This window comes from Rhinolophus sinicus, linkage group LG10 (assembly GCF_036562045.2).
Source record: "Rhinolophus sinicus isolate RSC01 linkage group LG10, ASM3656204v1, whole genome shotgun sequence".
In the NCBI taxonomy this organism is placed as follows: Eukaryota; Metazoa; Chordata; class Mammalia; order Chiroptera; family Rhinolophidae; genus Rhinolophus; species Rhinolophus sinicus.
The window spans coordinates 66417943-66435149 of record NC_133759.1 but is presented as its reverse complement, the minus strand read 5'-3'; positions in this window follow the sequence as shown (position 1 = coordinate 66435149).

The window sequence follows — 17207 nt, the reverse complement described above, 5'->3', positions numbered from 1 at the left end:
AAAGGTAAGATGTGAACATAGACTCCAATGTAAAGTAGAAGGCAAGTACCTGAATCCCGTGGTCAGAGGCCTGTGATCTCTTCCAGGCAGGGAGGACAGTTGCTCTTTAGAAGGGCCTCACTTAATGACTAGGAAAGATTTGCACCTACAGAGAAGAGTCCTCCAGGCAGAGGGAATGGTATTAACCAGGCAAACAGTCCATGAGGGCCTCCTACCGTGTTTTCCCCAAAATAAGACCTAGCCGGACAGTCAGCTCTAATGCATCTTTTGGAGCAAAAATTAATATAAGACGTGGTCTTATTTTACTATAATATAAGACCGGGTATAATATAGTATAATATAATAATAATATAATATAATATAATATAATATAATATAATATAATATAATATAATATAATACTGGGTCTTATTTCACTATAAGACCGGGTGTCATATCATATCATATCATATCATATCATATATCATATCATATCATACCAGGTCTTATTTTAATTTTTGCTCCAAAAGATACTTTAGAGCTGATTGTCCAGCTAGGTCTTATTTTTGGGAAAACATGGTGGGTACTGGGGAGATGATGTGCATTCAATCTCTTCTCCACTACGGAACTCATGGTCTAATGGGAAAGATGAACCTTAAATAAACCTGAACATGCAGGAAGAGAAGCCCACTGCTTGGGGTATATGCAGAAAAAGCCTGTAGTTGAGAAAACTTGGAGTAGGAGGTGGAAGATAGAAACAGAAAGAGAAGTGGGAGAAGGAAAACAGCTGGACTGTGTCACAGAAAATGTGCAAGGATCTATTCATAATTCCAGAGAGAATTACTGGAGTTTGGCCATCCTTCTGACATATAGGAAGGGATAAAAAGAGGGAATTGAGGGAAAGTCTAGAAAAACCCACACCCTAGTGGGGGCTGGAGGACAGGGAATAGGCAGGCTAAAATACCACTATAGAGAGTTTTGGAGGCCCTTCAATTTTCATGGCCTTATTTTCATGCCTTTTAGTCCTTATTTGTATATCATAATAGGCACCAGGATGAAACCAAGGTGGGAAGATGGCAAATTAAAATGAATACATTTTCTACACAAGTAAGAGGGTAGCTTCACATATCATCAGGGTTAACTTTTTTTCCAGAGACTTTTGAAACTAGAGGTTTTTTTAATTGAAAATTAGGGTAAGCAAGGGTCTGTGCTGTAAAACCCTGGGTTGTGGCACCACAATGGGCATGATTGCTGTGGGCAGCAATGTTGAATTGAAGAACAGTGATACAAGAGGAGGCTGGCAAAATGTAGTTAAGTACTGCCTAGGTGAATGACTTAATTAAGTTAGACTCCAATTATGGGAGTTTGTTTCAAAATATGTGCAATAAAATGGGAATTTATTAGGAGAGTAGGATACCATGGGATCCAGTAGCCATTCTCTTCTTCAGCTGTTCATATTTCTCTTTCTCTGAATCAATGTTTACTGCTCACAAATCGATAGCCTCATTTTCAATGATTTGCTAAGACAACTGACTAGCATCTCTCAGACACAACCAAAGTGTCTAATCCAACTTGGGCCAGTGTCCACTCAACTGAGGTGGGAAAACAAACAAATTAAATGAATACAATATTCTAAACAAGCAAGAGGGTAGCTTAACATGTCACAGGGTCTTCACATAGCACGGGGTCTCCAAGTGTAAACCTGGATGCTGTGGCCATGAATGTTGGGGCAGTAAGGCCAGACAATAGGGAATTACCAGAGAAGTAGGGGTAATGGTGGCCAGAGACCCCCAAAGATGACTACATCAAAGGGCCTGATTGACCCTAACCAAACTAATACAGGAGGCAGGATGGTGCCGTGGGGAGCCCAAGTAAATGAGCAATCTGAAAGAAAGTTCATCCTGACTTTGAATGTCATTTACAAACACAATCCCATCTGCATGTGAGAGTACCACCCCTCCAGTGTGTGCAAAAAATGACACTCTCTCCCTCAGGCTCTCAGGCCTGGGCTGGACAGATACTAATAAACTCTTGCTATCAAATGTCCACTTTTTAGCCTAGTCTCTCTCTCTCTTTCTCTCCCTCTCTCTCTTTCTCTCACTATATGCATGTGTACTCACATGCCCAAACACACACACACACACACACACACACACACACAAATACACACACAATTTACTCTTGAACAATGCAGGAGTTAGGGATGCCACTCCCCTGAGCAGTTGAAAATTCACATATAACTTTTGACTTTCCCAAATCTTAACTACTAATAGCCTACTGTTGACAGGAACCTTACCCATAACATAAATAGTTGATCAATATATATTTTGTGTTATATGTAGGATATACTATATTCTTACAATAAAGCTAGAAGAAAGAAAATGTTATTAAGAAAATCATAAGGAAAATACATTTACAGTATTTATTTAAAAAATCCATGTATTAGTGATCCCACACATTTCCAACCCCTATTGTTCAATGGTCAACTGTAATATATACTGTGATGGTTAATTTTATGTGTGAACTTGACTGGGCCACAAATGCCCAAATAGGTAGTCAAATATTATTCTGGGTGTTTTTGTGAAAGTGTTTTTGGATGAGATTAACAATTTAAATCAGTAGACTAAGTAAAGCACATTGCCCTCCCTGACATGGGTGGGCTTCATCTGGTCAGTTGAAAACCTGAATAGAACAAAAGGTCTACCACCACCATCACCACCATCACCACCACCACCACCACCACCACTCAAGAGAAAATTCTCCCTGCATGATGGTTTTCAAACTGAGACATTGGCTTTTTCCTTATTTTTGGACTCAAACTAAAACATTGACTCTTCCTGGGTGGGAAATCTGCTGACCCTTGGACTAGAACAACACCATTCATTGGTTTTCCTGGGTCTTCAGACTCAGACTGGGTCTCCAGCTTGCAGACTGACCCTGTAGATCTTGGGGCTTGCCAGCCTCCATAATTACCAATTATTATTAACCAATTCCTTATAACACACACACACACACACACACACACACACACACACACTATTGGTCCTGTTTCTCTGGAGAACCCTGGAGAACACTGACTAATACACATATACTATACTAATACACATAATACACATCCACATCCACACAATACTCAATCATTGAATATAATAAAGTTGAATTACATACTGGTTAAGTGAAAAATGTTTAAAATCAGACAAATTTGGGTTTAATTCCTGGCTTATCACTTCCTATCTATGTAAACTCTGATAAACAATATCAAGATGCCTGTTTACTCATCCACAAATTGGAGTCAATAGTGGTACCTCATTCATAGGTTTGCTGTGAGAATTAAGCCTGTGATCTGACTCAATTAAATTTAGCTATTGTTATTTACTTAGATTAAAAATTGCAAAAATAATCTTTGTGATGTTTTGCTTTGTTCTTTTGAAATAATTTCAAACTCACAAAAAAGGTTGGAAGTACAGTGGAAAGGACATTTTTTTTTTCTCTAAACCATTTGAGAGTAGTTGCTAAACAGATACCCTCTAGCTCCTGAAAACTTTAATATGTAATTCCTACAAGGACATTCTACTACATAATCATACTACTATCAAGATCAAGAAATAGTATTGATATATTACCTCCTTCTGATACTCAGACCGTATTTAAGTTACATCAATTGACGCGGTAGTAATGTCCTTTATAGGAGAAGGACACAGTCCAAGATCAAATGTTGCATTCAGTTATTATGTCTCTTTTGTCTGCTTCAGGCTGAGAGAGTTCCTCAGTCTACCCTTGATTTTCATTCCCTTGATACTGTTGAAGATTACAATAGTAGACTGTCCCTCATTTTGGGCTTGTGTAACATTTCTCCATTATAGATTCCGGTGATGATGCATCGCTGGCCAGAATGTCATAGAAGAGGTGCTATGTTCTTCTCATTCCATCCTCGTGGGTGGCCTACAATTTTAGTTTGTCTCATTACTGATGATATTTACTTTGATCACATGATTAAGGTAGTGAGTCCCAGATTCTCCTCTGTAGGATTGTTTTTCCCTCTTTGTAATTGTATTATTTTCCTGTGCCTGCTATGACAAGTTACTACAATCTGGGTGGCTTAAAATAACAGAAATGTATTCTGGAGGCCAAGAGTCTGAGACCAAGTTGTCAGGAGGGCGGTACTCCCTCTAGAGCAGGGGCGTACAAACTGCGGCCCACGATCCATTTTTTATTGGCCCGCAGCAAATTCCAAAAATATACTTAGTTTACTTAAATAAACCAGGTGAGGCAATATGTACTTCACCTCGAGTGAGTGGCCCGGCTGTTTGTGTATTTTACTGCATATGGCCCTTGATGAAAAACGTTGAAAAAAGTTTGGACACCCCTGCTCTAGAGGCTTTAGGGAAGAATTCCATTCTTTGCCTTTCCCAGCTTCCACTGACTGTTGGCATTCCTTGACTTACGGATGCATCACTCCAATCTCTGTCTCTGTGGTCATGTTGCCTCTTCTGTCTGTCAAATCTCCCTTGACTTTATTCTTAAAAATACACTAGTTTTTGGATTTAGGGTTCACCTAGATAATCCAGGATGATCTCCTCAGCTCAAGATTTTAAAATTTAAATCACACCTAAAAAGATCCTTTTTCCCAATAAGGTAACAATCATAGGTTCCAGGGATTAGGATGTGGACATATCATTTTGGGGGATACCATTCAGCCCACTATATAATTAAAACTGTTTTGTAGGGAGGTGTTTTGAAACGACGTAAATATCCCATTTCTCATCAAACTTTTACTCTAGAGTTTTCTCATCCATTGATGTTAATTGGCTGAACTAATTACTACTATATGGTTGCCAAATGGTGGTTTTCTAATTCCATCATTCCTTTTACATGCGTTAGCTGCCACGCTAACATTAGAAAAGCATCATCTTCTCTCATTTATTCATTTTCTTAAATGTATATTAGTTTGAACTCATGGAGTCCTATTTTACTCAGTGTGTTATGATTCATTACTATCATTTATTCTGATACCTAAATTTTCCTAGACTTTCCCCATGGGACCTTCTTCAATTTGGCTTCTGTATCTTTTTTGATGTGTTCCCATCATTGTTGGAACACTTTTTTACTTTCTGGCACAAAAACCTATTCCAGGTTCATCTTGCATTTTCCCTGCCCCAAACCTGGAAGTAGCCATTTTTCCAAGAAGCTTTGATTCCTTTTAATGGAGAATGCTCTTTAGGAACCTAGATGAGGCTGTTAGGGTGTTCATTGAATTGAGATGTCATTGCTCTCATGCCCTATCGGCAGACAGAGCCAGAGAATATATACTTGTATTCATACACATGCACACATCCTCTTATGCATTCATTTTATGTCTATCTATATAAATATGTATGTTGAAAACAGTGAGCTCACAGTTTCCAATTCCAATCCAACACTGGAAGATTCATTCTAGTTTTCTCCCTTTCCATATGAACAGCTCTCCAACAGTAAAGAACCTGGCCACCCTTATGCTCTATATATTTACTTATTGGATCAGTCTCCCTAGCATGCAGCTGATCTCCTGTTACCACCGCCAGTCCCTTTCATAGTTGCCCTTTTTACCTCTCTTGGGCTCTGACACCCTGCACCAGGCTACCTTCCCTCACCCCCTTGCAGATTCCTAGTTTTTTTGGCCATAGCTGACTGGTTTTAGACTGAATTATTCTGGAAGGAAAGGAAAAATTATTAGTATTAATAATAATATTAGTAACTTTTATTTCCTCAAATAACTGATAAATAATTTTCCAAACAGCAACTCAAATACAGGGCAAAAAAAAGTCCCTTTTGACCTCTCCCCACCCAGTATGCTCCATATATGGAGTGTGATGTTTGCTGTATTTCCAAATGTTGTTAGCTGTCTACAGGTCTCTCCTATATTATTACAATAGCCTCAACAGTTCTCCTGCCTTCTGTGTTTGCTTTCCTGCAATTTCTTTTTAACATAGCAACCAGGGTCCTTTTAACAAGAAGATCAGATCATGTCGTATCTCTGTTCAAAACCCTGCAGCTTGCTCATTTCACTCAGCGTAAAAGCCACAGTCCTTACAGTGGATCATACTTTGACCCTAGGAGTATAATTTGCTGTTCCCCTGCCCCTCTAACTTTATCTCCATGGCCCTTCTTCAAACTGCTCTAGCCTTTCTGGCCTTCATGATGTACACTTAACCTGTGGGTACACTCCCAGCTTAAGATGGTGTCCTGGCTCTTCCTTCTGCCTGGATCGCTTTTCCCTGGGACATCCATGTGGACCCCTCACCTCCTCCAGTAGATCTTCTCAATGAAGCCTAACCCGACCACACTGACATGATGTCCTTCACTCTCCCCTGCACTCCTGACCCCTTATTCCCTACTCTATTTATTTCTTTTGCTCATAGCCCTTTTCATCTAACATATTATGTAATTTCCTTTTAAATTATGTTTATTGTATGTCTCTACATTGCTAGAACATAACACCCCCAAGAACAGGAAACTATGTTTTGTTCACTGGTTTTCTTAAGTGTCTTGAAGATTTATAATGTCTGTACACCATAGGGCTCAATAAATATGTGTTGCATAAATATATATTGAAGTAGTTATTCATGGCTTAATTTCTCTCTGTGTCTCTAAATAGTAGGATATACTTCTGCAATTTGATATTTTTCACTTAATATATCTTTCCATTTTGTTTTATAAGTACTAATTTAAATCTCATTTTGCTTAGTACTTTGGCGTATAGATGTAATTTATACATCTATATCCTTTTGAATTATATATAAGACTACCTAATATTTCTCTATTATAAATAAAATCTTGGATAATTCAAGTCTCAGTGTCCTCTTTTATAAAACAGAGATACTTTTTAGCTCCTAAAAGACTGAGGTTTTAAGAGATCCTAAGGGGGGCGGACGCGTGGCTCCGTTGTTTAGAGTGCAAGCTCTGGGCTACGGGGCTGTTGGTTCAATTCCCACATGTGCCAGCAAGCTGTGCCCTCCGCAACTAGAATGAAGTCGATGAGCTGCCACTCAGCTCCTGGGTGGCCAGATGTCTCAGTTGGTTGGAGTGTGGGCTCTCAACCACAAGATTGTCGGTTGGACTCCTCAACTCCCACAAGGGATGATGGGCTGTGCCCCCATGCAATTGACAATGGCAACTGGACCTGGAGCTGAGCTGCGGCCTCCATAACTAAGATTGAAAGGACAACAACTTGACTTGGAAAAAGTCTTGGAAGTGCACACTGTTCCCCAACAAAGTCTGTTCCCCTTCCCCAACAAAATCTTGAAAAAATAAAATAAAATAAAATAAAATAAAATAAAATAAAATAAAATAAAATAAAGAGATCCTAAGGTAGTACCTGGAAAATATTTTATTATGTTTTTATATTATTATTGTTATTATTATTATTACCACATGTGGTGCTGCTGTTACAAGCCCCTTTGTGACTATGTAATACCATTTCTCTAATAGAGCAATTGCTGGATAGGCTTATTTTAAACTAACACTGCCAATTGACTCTCTCAAACAGTGCTTTCACCTTCCCAAAGTATGTAAATACAGACATACTTGTGACTCAGTAATTTTTGTCAAACTGATGGATGAAAAAAATAATACCTATGTGTTGTTTTGATTTTTACTTCCAATATTTATCAGTCAGTAGGAACATTTTTTTCTGGTGTTTTTGGTTTGTTTGTTTGTTTTTGCCAAGTATGTAGTTTCACCTTTCATTGCATTTTACTCCCTAAAGACTGTCCTGACAATCCACAATCACACTGATTGGATTTGACTATCTTCTGGGTTGTCACAAGGTATGTCACTTTTGCAGTTGCCTAATTGCACATGGATTTTGTTAATTTAAAGTGTTGAGTAGGTAGGGTGAGGAAGGAATCAGCTTCTATCAGCAAAGTTACAGGCTTGGAACATAAAGTTGACCCATGGAAATTCTCAGAGATTAATACTACCTGAGTGTGTTCTTTATGCCACACAGGATACTTGCCCTCATGGATCTTACAGTGTAGTGGGACAGACAAACATAAAGGAAACAGACAATTACATAAAAGCCTGTGCATTATAGATTGTAGTAAGTGCTTTGAAGGAAATAAATAAGATAATATATATGAGGCCACTTTGGATGGGGTGATCAGAAAAGATCTCTGTGAAGAGATGACATTTTAGTTGAGACCTGAAAATGAGCGATGTCTGGGAAGAACTTAGAAACAAAAAATGCAAAGGCTTTGAGACAGGAAAGGGCATGACGTGTTCAAAGAAAATGGAAGAGCGTTGGAATATAGTGGGTGAGGAGAGAGCAGAAAGGATAAGGAAGGCAGAAGCTGGGCGCTGTGGGTCCTTCTAAGCTATGCTAAGGAGTTTGGCTCTCATTTTGAGGATGATAGACTATAGAATATTTTAAGCAAGGAAATGGCATGATCTAATTCATACCAAAATCACTATGGTGTCTTGTCCAGTCTTCTTTTCTAGGAGTCCTTAATGGCGTACTCCTCTTTTAGTGGTTTCCAGGTCCTGTCATTTCCTCTAGCATCCTAAAATCTACAACTGGTGACACATCCCCTAAATCTGTTATTCTAAAACTTTAGAGTGAGTTAGAATTACTTGGGAAGCTTGATAAAAATGGTGATTCTAGGTACAGACCCCAGATTTCTGAATTAGTAGGCTTGGGGTAGGAGTTATGAACCTCCATTTTACCAAACTCCTAGGTCAGTGGTTCTCAAACTTCAGTCTGCATCAGAATTACCTGAAAGGGTTATTAAAATACAGATTACTGGACCCCACTTCTAAAGTTTCTGATTCTGAATGTCTGGGATGGGGCCTAAGAATCTTCATTTCTCATAGTTCCCAGGTAATACTCATGCTACTGGTTCAGGAACGACACTTTCAGAATTACTGCCTAGGATGAGTCTAATAAAGGTGATACTTGGGACGACACTTTGAGAAACATAGGCCCAGGCACCTAAAGGTTATCTTACCAGTATGTCATAAACAGGCTTTGTAGTATTTCCCCAGCTTATCATTCTGGCTTCATCTTATTCCACCCACTCTGTGCCCTAGGCCATCCCCTAGCACTCTTTGCCCTTGGCACCAAAACTTTTCACCATTCCTTGTTGTGACTATGTATACTTCCAGGCTTTTGTACATGGTGTTCCTTCTCCTTGCAAGACCCTTTCCCCAAACATTCCCTTAAGACTCTGCCAAAATGTTATCCCTTTTTTGTTGAGTTCCCCTAACTCTCTGCTAGATGTTTGTTGCTCCTTTCATTGAATTACTTAACACTTTGTATATATCTCAAATGTAGGGGGGACTTGAAAACTTTTTTGACTAAGACCTATAGTAAATGATTCATTTTATATTGCAACCCAATAAACATATATTGATATATTATAGAAAATTAAAATATGGTTTTATAAAATAATATTTATCTTAATATGTGCTCTGATATTCTGTTTCATATTTTTAAAACTTTGCCTGTGACTTTAACAATTGACTATGGTATGAAACACACAGTTCTAATACACTTTCCTCATGTCACGTTATAATTATTTTTATATTTATCTCCCCATTTAAAGTGTGATCTCTTTCAAGGTTAAGGCTGTATCTTATTTATCATGTGCCTCCAAAGCCTACTAGTGACATTAGCACTTAGTAGATAATACATATTTATTGAATGAATAAATGAATACAAATGCCCATTTCATTTGATTGTCCTTATCCAGTATTGATCCAAACATTAATGTCTAACTAAACACAAGTCAGTTGGATCAATTGTTGAACCAACTGGATAACTATATGGAATCAATGAATGTCAATTTTTATCTCTTTCCATACATAAAAATGAACCCAAAATGGATCATGTATACTCACATGGCTGAGAGAGAAATCCTTGTATTTCTTTTCATAAGGCATTAATCCACCCTTATAGCCTAATTACTTTCCAAAAGACCCACTTCCTAATGCCATCCCATTGGGAGTTAAGATTTCAATAAATTAATTTTGGGGATCACAGACATTCAATATAAAACCTAAAACTGCAAAATTTCTGGAAAAAGACACAGGAGAAAATCTTTACAACTTGGGACAGGCAAGTATTTTTTAAAACACAAAGCAAAAACACAAAAAAGGAAAAGTTGATAATTGGACTTTATCAATGTAAGCTTCTGCTCTTGGAAAGACACTGTTAAGAAAATGAAAAAGTAAGCACAGACTAAGAAAAAATCTTTGCAACACATATATTGGACTTGTATCCAGAATATGTAAAGACCCCCAAAACCCAATAACAAGAGATGAACAAACCAATTTTTGAAAAATGGGCAAACGATTTGAATGGATATTTTACCAGTGAAGAAATATGAGACTTCCAGTTAAGATGGCAATGTAAGTAAACTTTATGCTCACCTTTTACGACCACATAAGAATTGCAACTAAATTATAGAACAACCATTATTGAGAATCACCTGAAGACTAGCTGAACAGAATTCCTATAGATAAAGATATAAAGAAGAAGCCATGACAAGACTGGTAGGAAGGGCAGAGACACAGAAAGGGCAGGTGTGGTGACTAACAATCTAGAGAAATATCTTAAGGGGCCCACATACTGATTTGCTCACTCACAAACTCACTTGCTCTAAGCTTGGAGGGACAGCAGCTCAAAAATCACCAGGGACATACAGAGAAGAAATGAATCGACTAGCCTCAGGGTGAGGACTGGAGGGGCAGGTGTCAGGGTAACTTTCTACAAAGACAAAAGCCCTGGCCGGCACCATTGCTTCTTTGTTGAGCCCTTCAACCATCCAGGTGGCAGGTGCAGGCATGTGCCAAACCTGAAGCACCCATTAACTAACACGATTCACCCCACCCTAGTGATTGCCTGAGACCCTGCCCCACCCAACTTGAGTGCCTGGCCTGAGCCACGTCCAGTGGCTTTTCCCCAGAAGCAACCTGACTTAGCTAATGCTGTGGACTTTTCTAAATACTCTCAAAGATCCACAAACCCCAAAGAAGCAGTGGTTGGCCTCAACAAGCCCTAAACTTGCTAAGCAGTCTCAAGCCTGGCACAGGCAGTGACAGGTCTCAATTTGTAATTCCCGTTATGTAGCCCCAAACCTGGCATAAGCTGCAGTCAGTGTTGGCTTGGAATGTACATTCAACTAAGTGGCTGCAAGGCTTGTACAAATGGTGGCTGATCTTAGCTCATAGTATGGTGCTCACCACAAGGTCCCAAGCCTGCCACTAGTGGCAGCCAGATTTAGTTCTCAGAGTAGTCTCTCCCAAGCACTTCCAATAACAGCACAAGTGGCAACCAACTGCAGATAAATTTGTAGATCCCACCTGGCAACCCCAAATGGGGCACAAATGGGGGCTGAACTTGGCCTGCATCAGAGTCCCTCCTGCAAGCCCCAGAACAAACATATTCAGTGGCCAGCTTCTCACACCAGAGAACCATGTAACCAGCTCCATAAATGACACACCCAAAAGATGGATGCAGCTGACACCAGAGCTGTACTAAAGAGACTCCTGATCTGTGGGATCAGCCCCAGCACAACAGCTCATCTGTTGCAGTCATGGGCATGTTTCACAGCTAGTCAATCTAAGAGTTCATCCCACCTACTGATGTGCCAACAGCAATCAAATCTCAACTACAACAGGAGGGCACACACAGCCTACAAAAGGGACAACCCTGGAGCATCCAGCTCAGATGACCAGGGAGACTGTGCCCCTAGGCCCCACAGAACACCTACTACAAAAGACCACTCTGTCCAAATTGGGAGATATAGCAGATCTACCTAATATATAGCAACAAACACAGGGAATCAGCAAAAATGAGGAGACGAAGAAATGTGTCTCAAATGAAAGAACAGGACAAAACTCAAAAAACAAAACAAAACAAACAAACAAAAAAACTAAATGAAGTATAGACACACAATCTACCAGACACATACAGGAAACCCCTATATAACATGGCACTTCTATAACACGGTTTTGCTCTAACACGGATCAAGAATTGGGGAAAAACCATCGCACAACACGGCATCCTAGAACACGGTTTCACTCTAACACGGTTTGAGAATTAGAGAAATCCCCGAACAACATGGAGTATAATAAGAGCTTTTAAGAGCAAAAAATATCTCATTTGAAATTAGGGAAATCCCTGAACAACACGGGACGTAATAAGAGCTTTTAAGAGCAAAACATATCTCATTCGAAATTAGGGAAATCCTCGAACAACATGGAATGTAATAAAAGCTTAGTAGTGATGATGAAGAAAACATTATTTAATACATATTAATTGCTTTAATAAAGATATTTCCTTTAATTATAAAACTGTAATAGTATGTTTTTTAAATTTTTGGAACCTAACCCCCTTTTTTCATACTAGCTCTTTGGTTCATATAACATGGATTTGTATAACATGGCATTTTTAGGAACCTAACAACCATGTTATATGGGGGTTACCTGTACTTGAAAACACTGGTTATAAGGATGCTCAATGAACTTAAGGAAAGAATAGATGAACTCAGTAAGAACTTCAACAAAGAGATAGAAATTATAAAAAAAGAAGCAGTCAGAAATGAAGACTACCACAAGTGAAATGAAGAATATAGTACAGGGAATCAACAGCACATTTGGTGAAGCAGAGGATCGAATTAGTGATCTGGAAGACATGGTAGTGGAAAACACTCAATAAGAACAGAAAAAAAAAATCCCCAAATAAATGAGGATAGTTTAAGGGACCTCTGGGGCAAAATCAAGCATACCAACATTCACACCATAGGAATACCAGAAGGAAAAGAGAAAGCAAAGGATTGAAAATTGATCAGAAGAAATAATAACTGAAATTGTTCTTTTATTTTTTATTTTTATTTTATTAAATTTATTGGGGTGACAATTGTTAGTAAAATTACATAGATTTCAGGTGTACAATTCTGTATTACATCATCTATAAATCCCATTGTGTGTTCATCACCCAGAGTCAGTTCTCCTTCCATCACCATATATTCGATCCCCCTTACCCTCATCTCCCACCCACCACCCCCACCCCTTACCCTCTGGCAACCACTAAACTATTGTCTGTGTCTATGAGTTTCTGTTTCTCATTTGTTTGTCTTGTTCTTTTGTTGTTTTTGGTTTATATACCACATATCAGTGAAATCACATGGTTCTCTGCTTTTTCTGTCTGACTTATTTCGCTCAGCATTACACTCTCAAGATCCATCCATGTTGTCACAAATGTTCCTATATCATCTTTTCTTACTGCCGAATAGTATTCCATTGTGTATATATACCACAACTTCTTTATCCATTCATCTATCGAAGGACATTTTGGTTGTTTCCATGTCTTGGCCACCGTAAACAAAGCTGCAATGAACATTGGAGCACACGTGTCTTTATCTATAAATGTTTTCAGATGTTTTGGGTAGATACCCAGGAGAGGGATTGCTGGGTCATATGGCAATTCTATTCGTAATTCTTTGAGGAACCTCCACACTGCCTTCCATAACGGCTACACCAGTCTGCATTCCCACCAACAGTGTATGAGGGTTCCTTTTTCTCCACAGCCTCTCCAACACTTGTTACTATTTGTCTTGTTGATGATAGCCATTCTGACTGGGGTGAGGTGATATCTCATGGTGGTTTTGATTTGCATTGCTCTGATGATTAGTGATGTTGAGCATTTTTTCATATGTCTATTTGCCATTTGTATGTCCTCTTTGGAGAAATGTCTCTTCAAGTCCTCTGCCCATTTTTCAATTGTTTTTTTGTTGTTTTTTTGTTGTTGAGTTGCATGAGTTCCTTGTATATTCTGGATATTAGCCCCTTATCGGAGGCACTATTTGCAAAAATCTTCTCCCATTCAGTTGGTGGCCTCTTTATTTTGTCAATGGTTTCTTTTGCTGTGCAGAAGCTTTTAAGTTTCATATAGTCCCATTCATTTATTTTAGCTTTTACTTCCATTGCCTTTGGAGTCAAGTTCATAAAATGCTCTTTGAACCCAAGGTCCATAAGTTTAGTACCTATGTTTTCTTCTATGCAGTTTATTGTGTCAGGTCTTATGCTTAAGTCTTTGATCCATTTTGAATTAACTTTGGTACATGGTGACAAATAGCAGTCCAGTTTCATTCTTTTGCACGTGGCTATCCAATTCTCCCAGCACCATTTATTGAAGAGGCTGTCTTTGCTCCATTGTATGTTTTAGCTTCTTTGTCAAAAATTATCTGTCCATATTTATGTGGTTTTATTTCTGGGTTCTCAATTCTATTCCATTGGTCTATGTGTCTGTTTTTCTGCCAATACCATGCTGTTTTGATTATTGTAGCCCTGTAGTACAAGCCAAAGTCAGGAAGTGTGATACCTCCATTATTGTTCTTTTTTCTTAAGATTGCTTTGGCTATTTGGGGTCTTTTGTGGTTCCAAACAAATCTGATGACTTTTTGTTCTATTTCTTTAAAATATGCCATTGGGGTTTTGATGGGGATTGCATTGAATCTGTATATTGCTTTGGGTAATATGGCCATTTTAACTATGTTGATTCTTCCAATCCATGAGCATGGAATGTCTTTCCATTTCTTTGTGTCTTCTTCAATTTCTTTCAAAAATGTCTTATAGTTTTCAGCATATAGGTCTTTCAAGTCCTTGGTTAAGTTTATTCCTAGGTATTTTATTCTTTTTGCTGCAATTGCAAAAGGTATTGTTTTTTGTATTTCTTTTTCTGAGATTTCATTGTTAGTATATAGGAAGGCAATGGACTTTTGTGCGTTGATTTTGTAGCCAGAAACTTTACTGTATTCGTTGATTGTTTCTAATAGCTTTTTGGTGGAGTCTTTAGGGTTTTCTATATATATAGCATCATGTCATCTGCAGAGTGATAATTTAACTTCTTCATTCCCAATTTGGATGCCTTTTATTTCTTTCTCTTGCCTGATTGCTCTGGCAAGGACTTCCAACACTATGTTGAAAAGCAGAGGTGATAGGGGACATCCCTGTCGTGTTCCTGAACGTAGAGCAAAGGGCTTCAGTTTTTCTCCATTAATTATGAGATTAGCAGAGGGCTTGTCATATATGGCCTTTATTATGTTAAGGTATTTTCCTTCTATACCTATTTTATTAAGTGTTTTAATCATAAATGAATGTTCCATCTTGTCAAATGCTTTTTCTGCGTCAATTGATATAATTATATGATTTTTGTCCTTTATTTTGTTTATATGATGTATCACATTGATGGATTTGTGTATGTTGAACCATCCTTGTGCCCCAGGGATGAACGCCACTTGGTCGTGATGAATAATCTTTTTAATGCATTGTTGTATTCGATTTGCTAGAATTTTATTTAGGATTTTTGCATCGGTATTCATTAGAGATATTGGTCTGTAGTTTTCTTTTTTTGTGCTGTCCTTACCAGGTTTTGGTATCAGGGTAATGTTGGCCTCATAAAATGAGTTAGGGAGTACTGTCTCTTCTTCAATTTTTTGGAAGAGTTTGTGCAGGATTGGTATTAGATCCTCTTTGAAGGTTTGGTAGAATTCACTAGTGAAGCCATCTGGTCCCGGACTTTTGCTTTTGGGAAGGTTTTGGATGACTGATTCAATTTTGTTACTGGTGATCGGTCTGTTTAGATTTTCCAGTTCTTCATGGTTCAGCCTTGGAAGGCTATATGTTTCTAAGAACTTGTCCATTTCTTCTAGGTTGTTGAATTTGGTGGCATATAGTCCTTCATAGTATTCTTGGATGATCCTTTGTATTTCTGTGGTGTCCGTGATAACTTCCCTTTTTCATTTCTGATTTTGTTAATCAGTGTCTTCTCTCTTTTATCTTAGTAAGTCTAGCCAAGGGTTTGTCAATTTTGTTAATCTTTTCAAAGAACCAGCTCTTTGTCACATTAATTTTTTCTATTGTCTTTTGTTCTCTATTTCATTTAGTTCTGCTCTAATTTTTGTTATTTCCTTTCTTCTGCTGACCTTGGGTTTTACTTGTTCTTCTTTTCTAGTTCTTTAAGGTGTAACATGAGGTTATTTATTTGGGAGTTTTCTTGTTTCTTGAGATAGGCCTGTAATGAGATAAATTTCCCTCTTAAAACTGCTTTCGCTGCATCCCAAAACTTTTAGTAGGATGTATTTTCATTGTCATTTGTTTCTGTTTATCTTTTGATCTCTCCTCTAATTTCTTCTTTGACCCAGTCCTTCTTTAAAGTATGTTATTTAATCTCCATGTATTTGTGTTTTTTCTGCTTTCTTTTTACAGTTGATATCCAATTTCAAAGCCTTGTGATCAGAGAATATGCATGGTATGATTTCAATCTTCTTAAATTTGTTGAGACTGATTTTATGTCCCAATATATGGTCTATCCTTGAGAATGTTCCATGTACACTAGAAAAGAATGTATAGTCTGATGTTTTAGGATGAAGTGCTCTATAAATGTCAATTATGTCCATTTCATCTAATGTGTCATTTAGGGCTACTATTTCGTTATTTATTTTCTGTTTGGATGATCTATCCATAGCTGTCAATGATGTATTTAAGTCCCCTAGTATAATTGTGTTTTGGTCAATTTCTCCCTTTAGTTCTGTTAGTAGTTGCTTGGTATATTTCGGTGCTCCCTGATTGGGGCATAAATATTGATGACTGTTATGTCTTCTTGTTGTACAGTCCCTTCACCATTATGAAATGTCCATCTTTGTCTCTTGTTATCTTTTTCACCTTGAAGTCTGTTTCATCTGATATCATTATGGCTACACCTGATTTTCTCTGGGTACCATTTGCTTGGAGTGTCAATTTCCACCCTTTCACTTTGAGTCTATGCTTGTCCTTGTAGCTGAGATGTGTCTCTTGGAGACAGCATATGGTTGGGTTTAGTTTTTGATCCAATCTGCTACTCTGTGCCTTTTTATTGGTGAGTTCAGTCCATTTACATTTAGGGTGATTATTGATATGTGAGGATTTCCTGTCATTCTATCTTTAGTTTTCTGGTAAGGCTGTGTCTCCATTGTTTCTTTGCCTTTTGTTGTTGTCTATTATTTCTGTGTGGTGGTATTCTATGATGTTTCCTCTGTTTCTTCTTTTATTAGAGTATATATTTCAGTTCTGGATTTTTTTTTGAGTGGTTACCCTTAAGTTTATGTAAAAGAAAGTTTGATAATTAGAGTATTCCATTTTCTTCAGCACGCTTACTTTCTCCATTCCCATATTCCGGTTCAGGCCTTTACTCTTCCCCCTTTTTGAGTTTT